This window comes from Sceloporus occidentalis, unplaced genomic scaffold (assembly GCF_023333645.1).
Source record: "Sceloporus occidentalis isolate IW3139 unplaced genomic scaffold, rSceOcc1.0.p SCAF_7, whole genome shotgun sequence".
NCBI classification, from domain to species: Eukaryota; Metazoa; Chordata; class Lepidosauria; order Squamata; family Phrynosomatidae; genus Sceloporus; species Sceloporus occidentalis.
In genome coordinates, this window is record NW_028316987.1 from 948634 (window position 1) to 966342 (window position 17709).

Sequence of the window (17709 nt, forward strand, 5' to 3'; positions counted from 1 at the left end):
TGTTTGTCCTCCATTTTTCTTAAACGTCCTACAGTTACCACGAAAGGGAAGTATGGCAACCCTACCTACAGTGGAGGAGATGGATTTAAGTACATCTCCTTTGGAACACACAGAGGAGTTTTTACTTTTTCAGAGAAGGTGCATACAAAGAATCAAGCCTACCTCTGAGCTGTATTCCATGACCTAAGGATCTTTCCCTAAATGCTAGGTACCTGGAGGCCTGTCTTGATGTGGGAAAGATGTTCTCTGTATATACCCCTAGAGCAGTATATATGCTCTGTGCAGTGGAAGCCTGGCTGTTTATTTAGATGATGAATTGAATTTGTTCAGAGAAATCAGTTCAGAAAACCTGGAGCGGTCAAAGGCTGCAAAAACAACCTTTGTGATCTCTACCCACCCTGGGCCTAAAGGTATTTCTTTCTCTCTGAAGAAGCAAGAAGAGATTATACCTCCCCATACTAAAGAAACATCACAGCCCATCTCTTGCAGGGCCAACACTTAACAAGCACTTTGTTTTGGTATGTATATAGTTGGAGATCTTTGGATTTTCTGGAATAGCAAAATTAACAGAATATTCAATAACCCTATAGAAGAACCTAGAAAAGATGTCACCTGAGCTTGGGAGAAAAGAAATGCTTTTGAATGGATAAAATGAGTTCTCAACCAGTCAGGGGCTGAATTGTTATCAATAATGAACACTGAAGCTCAGATCTGAGGAATCGAGGCTCAGATAAAGCCCTACCATGTCAAGGTGAGCAACCATTCCTATGTTGAGGACTTTGTTCCGTTAAGGTAATCTGTCAAAGGCCACCTGTCAGCAGTAGACAAGGATGAAACCAGATGTGGACAGGGCCAGAAGCCAAAGCAGGTGAGTCTGCCCCTTTTCTTTTTCTGCTGCCCTTATCCCCTACCTAGCAGGATGCTGAGGAAGGGGCAGAATGCTATTGCAGGGGCCTTATTTGATCACTTGCAGAGAGTACTTCTAAAAATAGAATAAGAGAGTATGTGACCCATGGTTGCAGCTTGCCCATTCTTTCCTGTATGGCCAAAAACATAAAACCATGCACCTCGATACACACAGGAACATAGGAGATGCCTTATACTGAGCCAAACCACTGTCCACCTATCCCAGTATTAAAAGATGACGACTAGTAGCAATCCAGAGTTTCAGGCAAGAATCTTTCCTAGCCCTGCCCCAAGATCCCTTGTATTCCTGTTGCCTTGCATCCAAGCACTAACCAGACATGAGTTGGCTTAGTTTCCGAAACTGGAAAAGATGAAATGTGTTCAGAATGACATGGTATCTAAAGATGGTGTATTTTTGGTGCCTCATCTCCTACCCTTGCTTTAATCCTCTCTTCCGCCAGCCAAATCACAGGTGGCCAAGGGCCCAACAGATACAGCTGCCGAATGCCGAGGACACTTGCAAACTGGAAAATGCCAATTCCAGGCTTACGCAGGCCCACAAATGCATCATCACTCTTATAAATTCAAAATACATCAACCCATGTAGTATCAGGCCAAAGAACGTTGTCTAAAATACAGATGAGGCATGCAGGAAGCATTCGGATTTGTAGAACCATAGAAAACCAGCGATACATTGCTCTGCTCTATTTTTTGTACCCCGCAAACTAGCAGAAAAATAAATCTACACATCTTTTGGCACACAGGAAGTAGAGAGATGTTGAATAAGTCATGCATAGGGCTGTGGATACTGAAGCTGATGTGAAAAAGTTCCCAGTATTTGAATGTTCAGATTCCCTTTCTTTGCACTTGCCCACAGACAAAGTGAGCAACAGAGCTATGTATGAATGCCCTCAAACCAAAAGCACATCTCTATACCAAAGGGTGTTTGTTTGTTTGTTGGAGGATGTTATGTAAAAATACCAGACAATCTCAAAATCACCTTTAGGCACAAACACAGACATCTAAGCATCTTTCAGTTCTATTTCTTTTTTTTTTTTTTCTTTTCTTATTTCAAGCTAGCAAGTTTCTATCCCTCATAACTACTCTGTTGAAGGTTTGGAAAGTGGATGTAGAAAGGTGGGGAGGCTACCTTTCTACATCCAATAACACCTTCCTTTTTTTCCTCATCACCCCTTTACTGTTAAACATTCTAGATTATTTGAAGACCCCTTTCCTACACAAGCAAAATAATAAAAGCAAGTAAACTTAGCCTACGTTATCCTTATTTAGTTTATCAGCCCTTTAATGTTAGTTGATTCTGAGTGAACAATGGTCATACCACTGGAACAGAATACAGAATTTTATCAGTAATGCAAACAGTTTTGATTATTTCACATTCATACACAGCCTGTGAATGCCTTTGCACACAACTAACATTGAGACGTGTATGATGATACTCACAATTTGTATGTGTGCAATACTGCTGACTTATGCTTGCATGCCCATCAACACCTGTCAAATCATAGCTCAGGACAGATTCATACCACAGCCACATGGAAGGTTATAAGGAGCAACCAGATGAACCTACTGACAATGTTCACACATATTTGCATGTATACAATGAGCAAAGTTATGCAGGTGTGCATAAAATGAAAATCAGGATCACTGCGCATATATAACATAGATGCCAATCCTGATGTTTCAATCTTCTTTGTGTGTGCCAGCTCAGTTAAAGGATATTTAAGGTCACACACATATACTGAGGTAAACAAATAAACAAATACAACTATGAGAAGACATATTGGTGCATGTGGAACCACATATCAGTGTTTTCTATTTGTAGAGTACTTACAGCCTCCATGAGGCACACTGAATTATTGGACACACCAGTTTATAAAAAGTCACATGATAAGTTCATCTTACTACATCAGTTACATACATCTTAACATCTAATGTGGATACTCCACTTCACATAGTATACAGCTGGCCCTCCACATCCACGGATTCTGTATCCATGGATTCAACCATTTGCGATTTGAAAATATTTAACAACAAAAATTCCAAAAAGCTAACCTTCATTTTGTCATTTAATATAAGAGACACCATTTTACTACACCACTTGAGCAACCACAGAAAATGGATTTGAGCAACCATGGATTTTGGTTTCCACGGGTGGTCCTGGAACCAAACCCCAGTGGATCAAAGAGATCACTATACTTCTGCAACAGGCATATTTTGGTAAAATTTGATCCTTTGTAATAGTGTGAAAGACTAAGGTTCATATGTGCCAAATACTTGTACAATGTGACTGAATCACAGAGCATATGTAGACAGCCGTTGATAAGCATAAATATGTGCATATACCTTCTCTCGTCTGCAAAAGAGACAAATACATCACTTTACATTTCTTGTGTAAATGTGTTTCACATTAACAGCTTGTATGAGCAGAGCTGTGAAACAGCGACAGTGCACATAGCATGCTTGTGAGTCCGCCTCCATGTGCCTGACCAGACTATCTCCCACACACACATCTTGTTTTTAAACACCTACACCTTGGCTATAAATATAGGTTTACCAAAGTTAGCTATGGATGACTGATAAACTCGGACATGCGGAGGTGGAAAATACACAGACTGTAAACTAGAGGTGAGGAGCCTCCAGATGTTAATAAACTGCTACTCCCAGAATTCTGCACCAATAGTCAGGCTGGCATTGGGTGATGGGACCTGGAGTCCAACAACATCTGGAAGGCTATTGGTTTCCCACCCCACTTGTTAACCTACTGTTGACTTCTCTAGCAGACAATCTCTATACAGTGGACCCTTGTTATACGCTGGGGTTTGGTTCCAAGATCTCCTGTGTATAACAAAATCCGTGTATGCTCAAGTCCCATTACATATAATGCCATAGCAAAATGGTGTCCCTTATAAAAAATGGAAAATCAAGGTAAATTTATACTTTTTTGGAACATTTTCAAACCGTGTATGCTTGAATCCGTGTATAAAAAATCCGTGTATAAGAAGGGCCGACTGTATTATTTTTACACAATGGCAGCATGAAGATGAGAGGAATAGTCCTAAAACTCCAGAAGGCCCCAGCTTTTCACCTATGTATCAAAAATTATTTTTCATTTTGGAGAAGAGGTGCAATGTGACATCTACAATCCAACAGTTTGGCATGTTGGTACAACTCTAACATCTAGGAATAAACATATTGTATTTTCCGTATGTCATGGTCCAATGAAACAATGGCCTAATGTTTTGCAGAAGCAGGTGACAGGGTGACTGGGATGGCAGATGCCAGTTTGGAGGGGCAAGGAGGGAATATTCTAATACTTGTTCCATCATGTCAGTGACAGAGGGGCCCATGTAGCACATGTGTTCAGGAGATGGAAAATACAGGCAGGCTAAGAAAGTCAGCTGAAATTCTGGTTCAGTAAAAATGGAGGTGCACAGAGGCAAGAATAATAAGAGTTCCTCCATTATGGACAGGGATACTATGTTAAGCCAAAGCAAGTAGCTATTTGAAATGAGATGAGGTGGCAAGGCATAGATTGGAAGTCTAGGTCTATGGAATATTTTGCATCTGAGTAGCATGCAAAGGCCAGCCTTTACCATTAGGCACAGTGAAACAGCCGCATTGGGCCACACATTGTGGGGTAGTCAGCAAATGGTTCCCTACTTATTACATTTTTAGTGCCAGGGATGAGGACAGGTGCTTGTGGGATTTTCTACCTGATTGATCAAAATAACCTGGTTGACTTTGGGTACCAGAACTCTTGACTTGGATGGTTGGGGATGGATCCTACTTGCCAGCCCTGAGTGGATGGAATCATAGAATCATGGAATCATAGATGAATGGCTGAAGGGCAAGAGGGATTGAATTGCAGATTTGGGGCAGTGAAGGGAAACTGGGGTTTATATATACAATCAGACAGTGTGGCATGACACATATTTCCTTGAAGTATGAACTTCAAGGACTGGGAGGAAACCCCTAGAAAGAGCAATGGGGACACCTGGAGATACTATGGGGGCTCCTACTACCACAAATGGGGACTGGAGCAGGGAGATACTGGATGGAGTTGGAGAGGTGGGGGAAGCAATGTGGAAAACACAGCAGAATGTAGAGCGGCCTAGTGTTTTGCCTGAGGAGGGGGCACAGGTGGGGTGATGCCGGAAAGGACTATGTCTTCTATGTTACTGGGAGTGGGGATGGTGGGAAGTGCAGTCTCATCAAAGATATAAGGGAGCAGATGAGGGCAGGTTGTCTGGGTTGTCCTCCGTTGGGGGCACCCAAGGCTCAAAGGGGAACTGGGGACAGCTGAACGGAGCCAATACAAGGCAGTGGAGGGGGCAACAAGGGAAACTGGCCCGGAAAGGACAGGGTTATTTTGACAGGGGCAGAGGGGAAGGCTGCTCCAAAGGCTGCTTCTTGGTGGCAAGGGTCTGGGATACACACAAATGAAAGAGAGGCGAATTTGGGAAAGAAAGGGCTTGGACACAGTGAGGGGCAAGAGAGCCCTGGGCTTCCCAAAGGATGCTCCGTGGCAGAAGACAGAGGCATCCTCATCCCCCCTTCCTTCCTTCCTTCCTTCCTTCCTTCCTTCCTTCTACCTGCCTTCCTCAGCGCAGGGCCAAGGTATGAAGTGCCACCTGGGCTTTCAAGGATGGGTGGCAATTCGGCCATGGCTTAGGGAGCTGGAAGGTGGGCCTCTGGGTTGGTTGGGAGGAAGGATGGATGGATGGGAGTGAGAAGGTTCCAGGAGGAGAAGGAAGGGAAGCTGGGAGCCCCAGATCGCAAGGGGAAGCCGGGCAGACGGTGGAGGGCTGGTTGGTTGGTTGGTTGGTTGGTTGGCTGGGTGGGAGGGAGGGAGGGAGAGAGAAGGGGCAGAGAAGGCCGGGCAGGAAGGTCCTGGGTGGCGTCAGGGAGGAAGAGGAAGAAAAAGGAGAAAAGGAGGAGGAGCAGAAGGAAGAAGATGAAGGAGGAGGAATGAATGAAGGAATCAGGAGGAGAAGGAAGAGGGAGGAGGAGGAGGTGCCCTCGGTCTCTCTCTCTCTCGGGGCTGAGAGGGCGCTGGGTCCAAGGGGAGGCAGCGGGGGCCCTGGGGCTGAGGCAGGGAGGGCAGCTGGCCACGAGGAGCCCGGCTGCAGAGCGAAGGTGCCTGGGCTCCGGAGGCAGAGAGCGAGCTGCGGATGGGAGCCTCTGCTGGGCCGGGAGTGGGTCTGAGGCTGGAAGGCCGTCGGAGGGGAAGGAGGAGGCAAGGAAGGAGGGATGCAGAGCCACGGCGAGGCGGTCTTTCCTCCCCTTGAATGTCTGGCAGGAGAGACAGAGAGGGAGGCAGAAGGGACCAAGGGAGGAGGGAGGGGGGTCCCTGGCAGGAATTGAGGGAGGAAGAGGGAGAGGAAGGAGAGGGGGCCATTCTTACCTGGCTTTGCAGCAGGCGGAGGAGGAGGAGGAGGCGAGGCTGATGCTGAGGATGCTGAGGGATGCAGGAGGGGAACCGGCGGGAGATGCCCGGCTCCCTGGCCGGCCTTCAGGGGACCCCTCTGCCCAGCCCTGGCATCCTTCCTCCTTCCCTTCCCTTCCTCCCGGCCGGCCGGTCGGCCACCGCCTGGCAGCCCCCTCCAGCCCCGGCGGCAGGCAGGTCCAGGGGAAGGAGGAGGAGGAGAGCGAGCCCTCCCTCGGCTGGGCGCAAGGCTCGGGGCTCACCTGGCCCTTTAAGGGAACCCTGACGGACAAGCCCTGGGCCCAGTCAGCGCTCGCCAAAGCCCGGGACAGCCCTCTGGGTCCCTCCCCCGCGTGGGGAGGGAGGGGCAGGAGGGCTGCGAGTGGCAAGGAGGGCGAGCCAATGGATGGGGCGGAGGGGGGCCCGGGGAGCCAATGGGGGCAGCCGGGGGCGGGGCTGAGTTTGGGGATGATGTCATGCAGTGGGTCTGTCGGGGGAGGAGGGAGGGGGCCAGGAGGAGGAGGAGGGAGGGAGGGGGAGGAAACCCACCCAGATCCATCGCAGGTAAAAAAGGGGCGAAGGGGGATCCAGAAAGGGAAGCATGAAATCCACGCAAATCCCCCCAACCCCCCTCCACATCTAAGGCCAGGCAAGTGTCCCGTGGCCAGAAGGAGAGGTTGCACCAAGGGAGGGAAAATGCACCAAAGAAGGCATCATGCAGAGGGAGAGGAACAGGCACACAGATCCACGCAGGTCAGAAGGGGCTCCCTGGCTAGGCACAGGCTCCCTGGGGGAGACTCAGGCACCTGGATCATGGGCCCAGAGAAGATGCAGCAGTTGGGGGGGGGCAAAAAAATCACCAAGCACCCTCCCTTTTTCCCTCCCTCCTTCCTTCCTTCTCCCCCACTTAAAAAAAAAAGAGAGAGAGAGAGAACCCAGATGCACAATTCCTTTTAACAGGATTTGGTCCAGAGAGAATGTAGGAAATGAGGGAAGGGGTCTCAGGAAATGGACACACACACAAATCACCAAGCTACCTGCCTTCCCTTCCTTTCATCTCCCCCCCCATGAACCCCCAAATGCACAACTCCTTTTGAGAGGATTGGTCCAGGGGGGCTGTAGGAAATGATGGAAGGGATCTCAGGAAATGCACAAAAATCACCAAGCAACCTCCTTCCCTTCCATCTCATCCCCCCCCCCAAAAAAATGAACCCCCAGATTCACAACTCCTTTTGAGGGGTTTAGAAAATGAGGGAAGGGATCTCTGGAAATGCACACACACACAAATAATCAAGCAACCTCCCTCCCTCCCTTCCTCTCCCCCCCCCAAAAAAAACACAAACCCCCAAATGAACAACTCTTTTTGAGAGGATTGGTCCAAGGGGGCTGTAGAAAATGAAGGAAAGGTTCTTAGGCAATGCACACACACAAATCACCAAGCAAGCAACCAACCTCCCTCCCTTCCTTCCTCACCCCCCTCCCAAAAACGAACCCCCTAATTCACAACTCCTTTTGAGGGGATTGCTGGGGGGGCTGTAGAAAATGAGGGCAAGGATCTCTGGAAATGCACCAGTCCATGCGACAGAGGGAGAAATGAATCAAGGCACCCACTCCTACCAGGAGATGCACCACTTCTGTTTTATTATTTTACTCAAAGGAGGGGGGGGGGAGGAAGAGCAAGACATGTCCCTCCAGAGAGAGCCTGAAAGGGGGGGAAGGAGGGAGGGTGGCCCAGCCAACCACGTGCTCCTGAGAAATGCACCAATTCGCACAAGTCAAGGTAAAATATATATATAATATTGCATTCGTCCATTAAAAAAAAGTGCCAGTCAACTAGCCTAGGGGAAATGCATTCATAGATTTGTGCAATAGCTAAGGGAAACTCATCTGTGCCAAAGGGAAGGAGAGAACATGAAACAATGCCCTGGCGAAGGTAAGGTAAGGGTCCATTTACTGGTACCATGGATGAGACCTGCCAGCGGAAGACAGTCCAGCCACAGACACCGAAATCTTTCAAGAGCTGCAGGAGGAGACGGTGGAAGAAATAAAATAAAATCAAAATCAATGCACGAAGCCAAAGAACTGCAAATCAATGCAAGACGGAGGAGGATCCAAAGAGAGTAGCAAGCCCTGCATCATGAAGGGCCTTTCCAGATGGCAGAGAGAGGTGGGGGGTAACACATTTTATTTCCTATGCTCTATAAATGCTAGTTCTGAATCAACACAGCAACAGTATATATTCTGTCCCCATGTAGAGAGAGGCATTGGAGGAACAGAGGGTAAGCGCTTCGGACGCTTTTGTTAAAAAATGAGGCAGGTGTGCACATCTTTGCTGGAGGGGAAAGGAGAAGGCAGAAACATCTGTCTTTAAAAAAAGCAAACCTTTAGAGTGGAAAAGGATTGGAAAAACAGTCCAGGAGCTGCCAGGACAACGTGACATGAGGAGAGATAAATGTCTTGTTTTTGCCATGTTGCCTTTAGTTTTTTAGAGGGCTCAGTGAATTGTCTCATGAATCCATGGGAAGTGTTTAGTATTACACAGTATAAAATATGGATAGCAGTGTCACTAGCCAATAGGTGCTTGTGCAACTACAACCCTTGCTTGCAAAGGATGAGGTAGGCTGCAGTCTGGAAAACCTTTAATAAGTATGGTCCAAAACACACTGCAGAAATAATCCAGTTTCAGACTGCTTTAACTGTCCTGGCTCAGTGCTAGGGAATCATGGGATTTGTTGTTTATTATGGCACCAGAGCTCTTTCTGATAAGAGAAGTCTATCTCACAAAACTACAGTTCCTAGAATCCCCTAGCATTGAACCAGGGCAATTAAAGTGGTCTCAAACTGGATTATTTCTGCAGTGTGTTTTGGACCTATGTTAGTCTTTAAGCTTTCACAAGTTTCCCATTATTCTATTTGCCAGGGATTGCATTTTTCCAGCAACAAATACACTGTATTTAATGCTAATAAAACACAGCTTCTGTTGTGGAAAATGTGCTGCTTAAAGGAAGATAACTGAGTGGCAGCACAATGCATTAAAAGTATTGTTTGAGAAGGACTCAAGAAATGCACCATCTATAACAACCTTAAGGCATGTCAGTGCGAGGAAGCAGGAGCATTATAACGGATGGTGCTGGCAAAATCCAGTCGCTCTTTACTCCTAGACAAATGCAATGAACAACTGGGCACGGTCAGTTAAAACTAGACAATATATCAGAGTTTGCATGAGAGAAATCTCAAACACCCTTTTTGTTAATTTAGAGAATGCAGCCTTGCTCAGTAGAGCAATGACGAAAAGAAAATGGCAGTTCCTGAGCTGTGGAAGAACTATGGAAATACATGCATTCACGTGAACTGCATGGATGCAATAAAGTAGTAGTAATTCATATAGTCAAAAAAATTGGTCAGGTGGAGAGGCACCCCCATTTTCTGATCCAAGAAAATGTTAACCAGTTAAATTTGGCTCCAGAAACTCCTTTGAATATCCCGTTGAAATCAGTGAGACCTAAGTAGTTTGAACATTGGAGTACTACTCTGAAGACTAGGCTTTGAATCTCTGTTCACCATAGAACCCCTCTGGGTGACTTTTTGGGTAAGCCACAAACTGTCAGCATCAGAAAGGCTTGCCATAAGTCTGAAATGACGTGGAAGGCACACCAAAAAGATCCTGTTTTGTAGTGGGAACGAGGGACCTTTTGCAATCAATTGCTGACATGCAGCAAAACCGAATCAGAAACCGAGTTATACTGCCAATGGGAATGAGCCCAATGACAACCTGATCCCCATTGATTTCAGTGGGTCAACTTTAGTGTGAACATGTTTAAATCCAATCCCTTATTGCACAAGAGGAAGATCTTGAAGAATGTTGCTCTGATGTACCACTGATACATACACACTTGATCATGAATATACATTAATGTGAGAACCAAAATAAAGGCCTCAAACCACTTCTGAGTTCAGGAGCCCAGCTTCAGGAAACAGAGGTGTATCATGGGTTTAAATCCAATACATACATACATACATACATAGGATATCTATATTTATATCCAATACCTATAGGAGATGGAACTGGGGAAGTGTTAACCTGTTGAATGTGAACAGATAGCTTGTTAAATGTGAAAATCAGATAGGCATCAGGGCTGGCTTTATGATTAAACATATTGGTTTGAACATTAGACTTTGATTCTGGAGATCAAAGTTCGATTCCCTGCTTGAGAAGAAAAACCCACTGAGTGACTTTGGGCAAGTCCTACTCTCTTGTCTAAAGCAAGGGTTGGTATTCAGGTTGGTCTGTTGGGGGAGAGATATCAATATAGAAGAGGCAATGCTAAAGAGAATACACTCACTGTGCCTACAAACACCATTTCAAACTTCTGCTTCTCTATATTTTCCTATCACACAGGAATGCAGAATAAAATTCTTACCTATCAACCTCCATTTTGGGACCTTAGCTTCTATTTATCTCCTGTAGGTGGTATTAAGTACATTAGTACTTTGTACTAAGTATATTAGGAGTTGAAAGGGGCAATTAAGATTTGTTTGTTTGTTTGTTGGCCTCTAAAGATTTTAGGGCAGTTACAATAAAATCAACACAATGAGTTTCAAACAATGTAAATAGCAGCAACATCACTACAGGGGTGTGGAGCTGTGGACCACACCTCATGACATATGGGGTGATAACACTGCTCCCCAAACATCTGCCTCTTGACAGAAATGAGCTGTAGCATTGCTTGCATCCCTTTAAAACAGTGATTCCCAAACTTTGGCCCTCTGGGTTTTTGGACTTAATCTCCCAGAAGCCCCAGCCAACTTGGCCAACAGTCAGGAATTCTGGGAACTGAAGTTCTAAATATCTGGAGGACCAAAGGCTGGGAACCACTGCTTTAAAACACCAAAGAGATGGGGTGAGTGGGGTGAGGCTCAGTGGGAAGAGGAAGGAGAGGACCCAGATTTTTTTTTAAAAAAAATTAAATTAAAAAAAAATAAATTTGTATTATTCTTTTAAAAATTTCTTTAAAAACATCATTGCTGCAAACTGAGTTCCAAGTTGAAAAGTAGCAGCAGGGAGAAGAGAGGAGGGGTGGAATCTTGCCCTTCCCAGTAGGTTCAGACAAAAGCAAACTGCTGCAGCCTCTCCTAGCTTGTGTGTTTTTCCTTATTAATAACTTTTGCCATCTTGACCACACTCTGATGTTGCTTGTCTACATGTATCCCAGTTTTCATCTATGAAATATGTAAGAGTATTTGCTATTATTGTTGTGGAGGAAGACTGATGGAGGATCCCAGGGCATGAGGACCAGAGGCAAGGAGAATGCCAGTTTCTTGTCCCTTTTAGCACCACTCTGCATGCTTGGGTTGGAAGATACTATTTTGTGTCTGCCTGATCTCTTGTTAAAATTCCACTACTATGGCTCCTTGGGCACAATCCCATATGCAAATTTACAGGGTTGGTGGGGGCATGGAGGAAAAACAAACCTTAAGGAAAACAAAATATCACTTGCACTGACACACTGTAGTATTTATTTTGATTGGTTCATTGAGTAAAAATTAAATGCTCAAGAATGATAAAAGTGAGCCAAAACTGTAACAAACGATAGCCCAGAAGGAGAGAGAAAGAGAGATGCATGTTCAGAGACTGGAGCAGGAACTGACAGATAAATGAATAGAGGTTAAGCAAAGATGACACTGAGTCAACTCAAATGCACACACGCACACACACAAAATGCCCAGGGCTGGAGTTAGCCAGCAACTGTCTTAAAAAGAGAGAGAGAGAGACTGCGCACCACAAGAATTTCACTCTGAGTTCAGAAGGCGGTTTGGGATTATTATTTTTTTGTTCCAGAAAAGATTGGCTGAAAGAATGTTTAAAAAAAGATTGGGGAAGGCAGGGAAGGTTACAAGAAGCAATGCAACCAATGGGTGTTGAAGAAGTGGGCCTGGTGAAACATTGGTGGAAGAGACATTTCAGCTCCTTTATCTTGACTGCATGTGCAGAGGAAGTTTGGTGTGATCAAGCAAAGGAAGTGATGCTAAGTCTCTTAAGTCTCCATCATTATGACTGTCAGGGGAGAGAGAAAAAAATGTATGTAGGCAGGTGGTAAAGAATCCTTATATACCAGGCAGGACTGGCCCAAGACATTTAACTACCTGAGGTGAAGGACAAGATGGCACCATCCCACATTCCATGTACAAAAGCTGGTTATTGGCGGCTGAAATGTTCTTCAGTGCTGGCAATGGGAGAGCATCCTCCACTGCATCTAAAGGTGGAAGAGAAGCTCATTGTAGGTGGGACCATTCCATGGCGCACAGCTCTCTCCTCCAGCTCCTTGCTGCCACCTCTCAGCATCTGTTGCCTAAACTTATCACTTCACTTTGCCCAATGGCTGGGCTGGCCCTGATAGAGAGCAAACTATTACACATTGTAGGAGCCTATCTGTGAATGTCTGCTTATCCAGTACAGTCAGCTCTGCATATCCATGGATTCTTTATCCATGGGTTCAAGCATCCACAGCTTGAAAATATTTTTTAAAATGTAAAGAAATCTTGATTTTGCCATTTTGTATAAGGGACGTCATTTTACTACCCATCTCCAGAGCCAGAGCCCAGTGCTCGAACTACTGCACTATTTTCTTTTGAAGAGCCTATGGGAAATGGCAACGGAGAGAGAGGGGCTGAGATGGTTCAGAGCTGGTGGTGGATGAAGCCAGATTCAACAGTGGACAGATTTTTAAAAATGGAGTTTGCAGCACTGCTGGAATACATAACATGTTCTCACTTTCTGCCATTTCACATTAAATTCAGCTGGGGGGCCATGAAATTAGGCTGGGCTGGGGTCAACATGTGGTTCGTGGGCTGCAGGTTCCCCAAACTGTCCAAAATCATTAAATCACACTGCTTCTTCTTAGTGCTCTTGTCACAACAGTGGACAAATATAAATGGTGGTTTGCTTCACATGGTGTGCATGCATCCCATAGGAAAGCCAAAGGTCTGTCTTGCCTTTCCAAGCAATATAGGTGATCATACCACTCCACTGCTTTTGCAGATTCCCAAGCCGAATAATAAGCTGTTGTAAGATTACCAAATTTTATTTAGTGTGAGCATTGGTGGACTGTAGCCCACTTTATCAGATATCATTGGACTGCAGTCCACAAAATAGTTCATGCCAAATAAGAAGTCTTCGGCTTTAAGGTGCCACAAGAGGCTGTTGTTTTGGCTGCGACAGACTAACACAGCCACAACCCCCTTGGAATGTTTGCAGCGTAACTTTTCAGTTTTAAATAAACAACAACAGAAGATTTCCCTATCTTTGTGATAGACTCCAGAGAATTAGACATTGCTAGCTTGCAGTCCTTTCTTCTCCCCACCCGTTCTTGCAGAGGAATTATTCAAGGCCAATCCAACCAGTCAAACCGATTTGGGAAGAGTAGTGGAGTGACTCACATACCTATTGGGCAGGGAGCAGCACAGGGATTTTTATTTGTCTTTTTCTGGGACAAGATCTCAGTAGGTAGGTAGCAAACTCAGAGCCATTACTTCCCTCACTTGTTGGTCTAGGAAGGGAGTGAGGCCTAGTGTACAAGGAGACCTGGTAAGGTCTGGGCAACTGGATGGGTGGGTTGTCATTGTGTCTGATTTTTTTTTAATGCACAGGCGCATTGAGCAAGCTGTGGCTTGCATGCTTTCTGTGACCTTCCTCCCATGTGGGGAGCTGGGAGGGGCAGGGTGGGGTGAAGGGGGAGTTGTAGGACACCCTGGGAAGCTACAATTAAAGGCCAATTTAGAACGTGGAAACTGCTGAGCCCAAAGGCACCTGTCTCTTCTTCCTGCCCTGTTTGACAGCCATGGGGAGTGGCTAGTGAATTAGAGGAGAAAGAGGAGGCCAGTTTGGACCCAGGACACGTGGGTTTACTGAGGAGCCATCATGATGTAGTGGTTTGAGTGTTGGAGCCCAGGGTTTGATTCGCTGCTCAGCCATGAATCCCACTGGGTGAACTTGGGCAAGTCAAGTGTCATAGTCTAAATTTCAGAAGAAGAAACTGGCAAATCCACCTCTCAGTATTCCTTGCCTAAGAGAACCACATGGAAAATGAATGGGGCTGTCATATGTCAACAGGTGACTTGATGGCACTTATGCACACAGTCCTGACCAGAGCTGGGGAAAGTTGTCTTTATTGGACCATAATTGGCCATACTGGCTGCAGGATTCTGCAGGACAACAGTTGAAAAATAACCTAGAATCATAATACCTTAGAGTCAAATGGGGCCTCAAGGGTCATCTAGTTCAATCCCCTTCCATGCCGGAATACACAACTGCAGCACTCACGAAAAATGCCCATCCAAATGCCATTTAAAGACATCAAATCGCTTTTCTTTTAATTTGAATCCACTGGTTTTGTTCTAGTTTCTGGAACAGCAAAAGACAATCCTACTCTATATACTACATGATATGCCTTCAGATATTTAAAGATGCTTATCATGCCAAGTCTTCTATTTTCCAAGCTAATGTTCCTTTAGTACTCTTGTGTCCAAACTCTGGTACTGACTATCATTGATCTTTCTTGGTTTCACATGATGTTCTTCCTGATGTTGTCTTCTATATCAAGAGGTACAATTTCAAGCTCACAGAACAGAATGCCTCTCTTTGCATCCACGCAGGTGTCCTTCTGGCCCTTAGTTTTCAAAACATGCAAGTACACACAACATATACATGCAAGGATATTTTCATGGTATGTGTGCCAACTGAGGCACGCTGTTGTTTAAAGCAATGTAAGCATAAAATCAAAAGTTTTACCAACAAGAATGCTGTTCGTAAAGTTTTGCCCAACCAGTTCTATCAGAATAATGGTTGTTTTGGGAAACTGTATCCTGATGTATCTTCTTTCATTATGAAAAATGGCCCAAGGTGATAGAGGGAGGATCCTGTGAATGCTGTATATTTTCCACAAGTGCAAGGGAAGCTGAATGTATTTGCAGTGAAATATTTTAGTCCTACTCTTTCACCTTAAAAAGCATCCACAAGGTAACCTATATAACCAAAACAATAAAATACAATAAAGGAAGCATAAAATCACAACATGGCACACCAATGGATTGTAATTTTAAACAAGCTGCTAGAACAACTTCAAACAATTGTTGCAGGAACATATGAAAGTTAAGAGCAATTTCCAAAACCAGAATGTGGTTATCCTCACTTGTATGTTGCCACCAAGGCCCTGTTTTTGCCAGGTGTTAATCGTGCCTTCAAAGCTCATAGCATTATTTCACTCATCCCTATGGAGCCAGGTCATTTCCCATACTTTATTTCATTTCTTTCCTACAACCTGAAGAATACCTCTGTGAAGGCTGTGGAGTTGACCAGAACAAAGAAAAGATGGGAGATAAACCTTCAACTTCCCAGCCAGGTTGAAAGGCCTGCTTTGGGAGTATTTTTATAATTACTGTACATTTCAAAAAGCAGCAACACAGGCATATGCCATACATGCCAAAGGCACAAGTCTTTGCTCGCACTTTAAAACCAAAAGGTGGGAGGGACAGATCTGTGTTGATAAGCTTGCTACTGTTATCATGAGACACCAAAGAGTTATACCAACTTTTTTGGTAACACACAATAACTGTAGCAGGATTGTCAACAGAGATCAGTACCTTTTTGGTTTTGCTTTAGTTAAGCAAACCAATATATTCCTTTCATTTATACGCCAATGAATCATTGGGGTCCACTAATTTAGTTTTTTTAAATGGCTGTTGTAATACAATCCTTCATACACTGATCCCAAAGTGAATTCTATGGGACTTACTTACAGAATATACGAATGTAGTTCAGTAAAGAAGTGATACATTTGAAATTACAGGTGCAGGTCCAAAGAAGTTCCAAAAACAGTCAGTTTTTTAAAACTATATCACATAAACCAGGTAGAACATTCTTCATTACCACTAGGAGCATAGTCTTTTGTAAGACTAATGGAGCTTAATTTCAAAACAAACTGCATGCAAAACAGCTGTGGGGAGGAGTCTAATGTTACATAATATAGAATTACACTATGAAAGGTAAAATTTCCAAGCTCTGTTCCTCAGGAATAATGAATCACATTTTGGCCTGAGTTCTATTGTTAATCTTGACTAGACTAGAACTATTGAATCAGATTTCATTTGTGTTGACTCACCACTCCGTCAGTGATTCAGTGGTTCTACTCTAGTTGGGACCAACATATTTCCACCCACAGTCTACATGGGAGTGTAGCATCACAGTTATTTTAAATGTGTGTATGTTCCTTCACAATGCCTGTCGATTGATTGAACATCATCCTTCTTCATTTGATGGCTCAAACACCTGCTTGGTCCCCAGAACAATTTAAAAGAAATGAACAGAAAGATGCCAAAGCAATGGTAGACCTCTCAAATACTGTGCTTTAGTGGTTTATTGATGTATTTATTACACTTGTAACACACTCTTCTTCCACCAAGTCCAGAACAGCTTACACAAAATCCATCTAGTAGTCTTCACTCCATGGCACTGAGACCTGACAGCTGCTAGTGGTGTGGCTGGGTGCCATCTGTGAAGCCAAAATGCTCACTGCAAGACGGGTTATGGGAAAGGAAGGTAATTCCCCTTAAAAAGGTTGGGAGTTGTTTTGGAAAGATAGCACACTCTCTACTGAGGCTTTATCCAACCTATAGGCTGTGAGGTGAAGGGTGTGTATTTTGAATGGGCCACAAAAAAGACATTGTATCCCAGGCATGGCAAACCTTCCCACATTTTTGGACATCAGCTTCCCGAAGCCCCAGCCAGTGTGATCAGTAGTAAGAGACTGTGGGAATTGTTGTCCATGACATGTGGAGACTCCAAGACTCCCCGCCTGAGAGAATCATGTGAGCTCCCCAACACCAAAACATCATCAGAGGTGATACAAGAGAAATGCTATTTATTTTGTCCCTCTAAATCAGCCTTTGCCCACTATGTTTGGACCTCAGTCCCCATCCTAAAAGATTGCCACTCATGCTGGCAGGGCTGGGCAGCAACTGAGGTTGACTGTTACCCAAGATGTAAGACTGAAGAAGGTGGTCTCACAGTAAGCAGTCTGCTAGAGGTTGTTGGATTACAAATCTCAGGATCCCTCACCAGGGCTATGCTTGGTTGGTCTGATGGGAATTGCAATTCAGTAACATCTGCTGGCCATGTGACTTCCAGACCAGCCGTATTTTAATGATCCAAAGAACCACATATCCAAGGGGGGTTGGGGTTACATTTACCACATGTTGATATCTCCATGCAAGTCATTTTTGAAGTACAGGGCAAGCATCAAAAACAACCTGCAAGTATGACACAGGACACTAGGGTTCAATGGGGAAAGGAAAACCCATGG

At 44.8% G+C, this 17709-nt stretch overlaps 1 protein-coding gene across 6 annotated transcripts in view; it reads right to left on the reverse strand.

Moving 5' to 3' along the window:
* The window catches only part of LOC149308974 (liprin-alpha-3-like), a 75739-nt gene extending 69238 nt beyond the window's left edge, over positions 1-6501 (reverse strand). For 5 of the 6 annotated variants that reach the window (XM_089531537.1, XM_089531536.1, XM_089531533.1 and 2 more), the window contains exon 1: positions 6332-6500. The gene's annotated coding sequence lies outside the window, so the exon portion shown is untranslated. Of the gene's footprint in view, positions 1-6331 lie in introns of all 6 variants that reach the window. The other variant, XM_089531535.1, reaches the window with a different exon arrangement.
* Positions 6502-17709: the final 11208 nt, after the last annotated feature.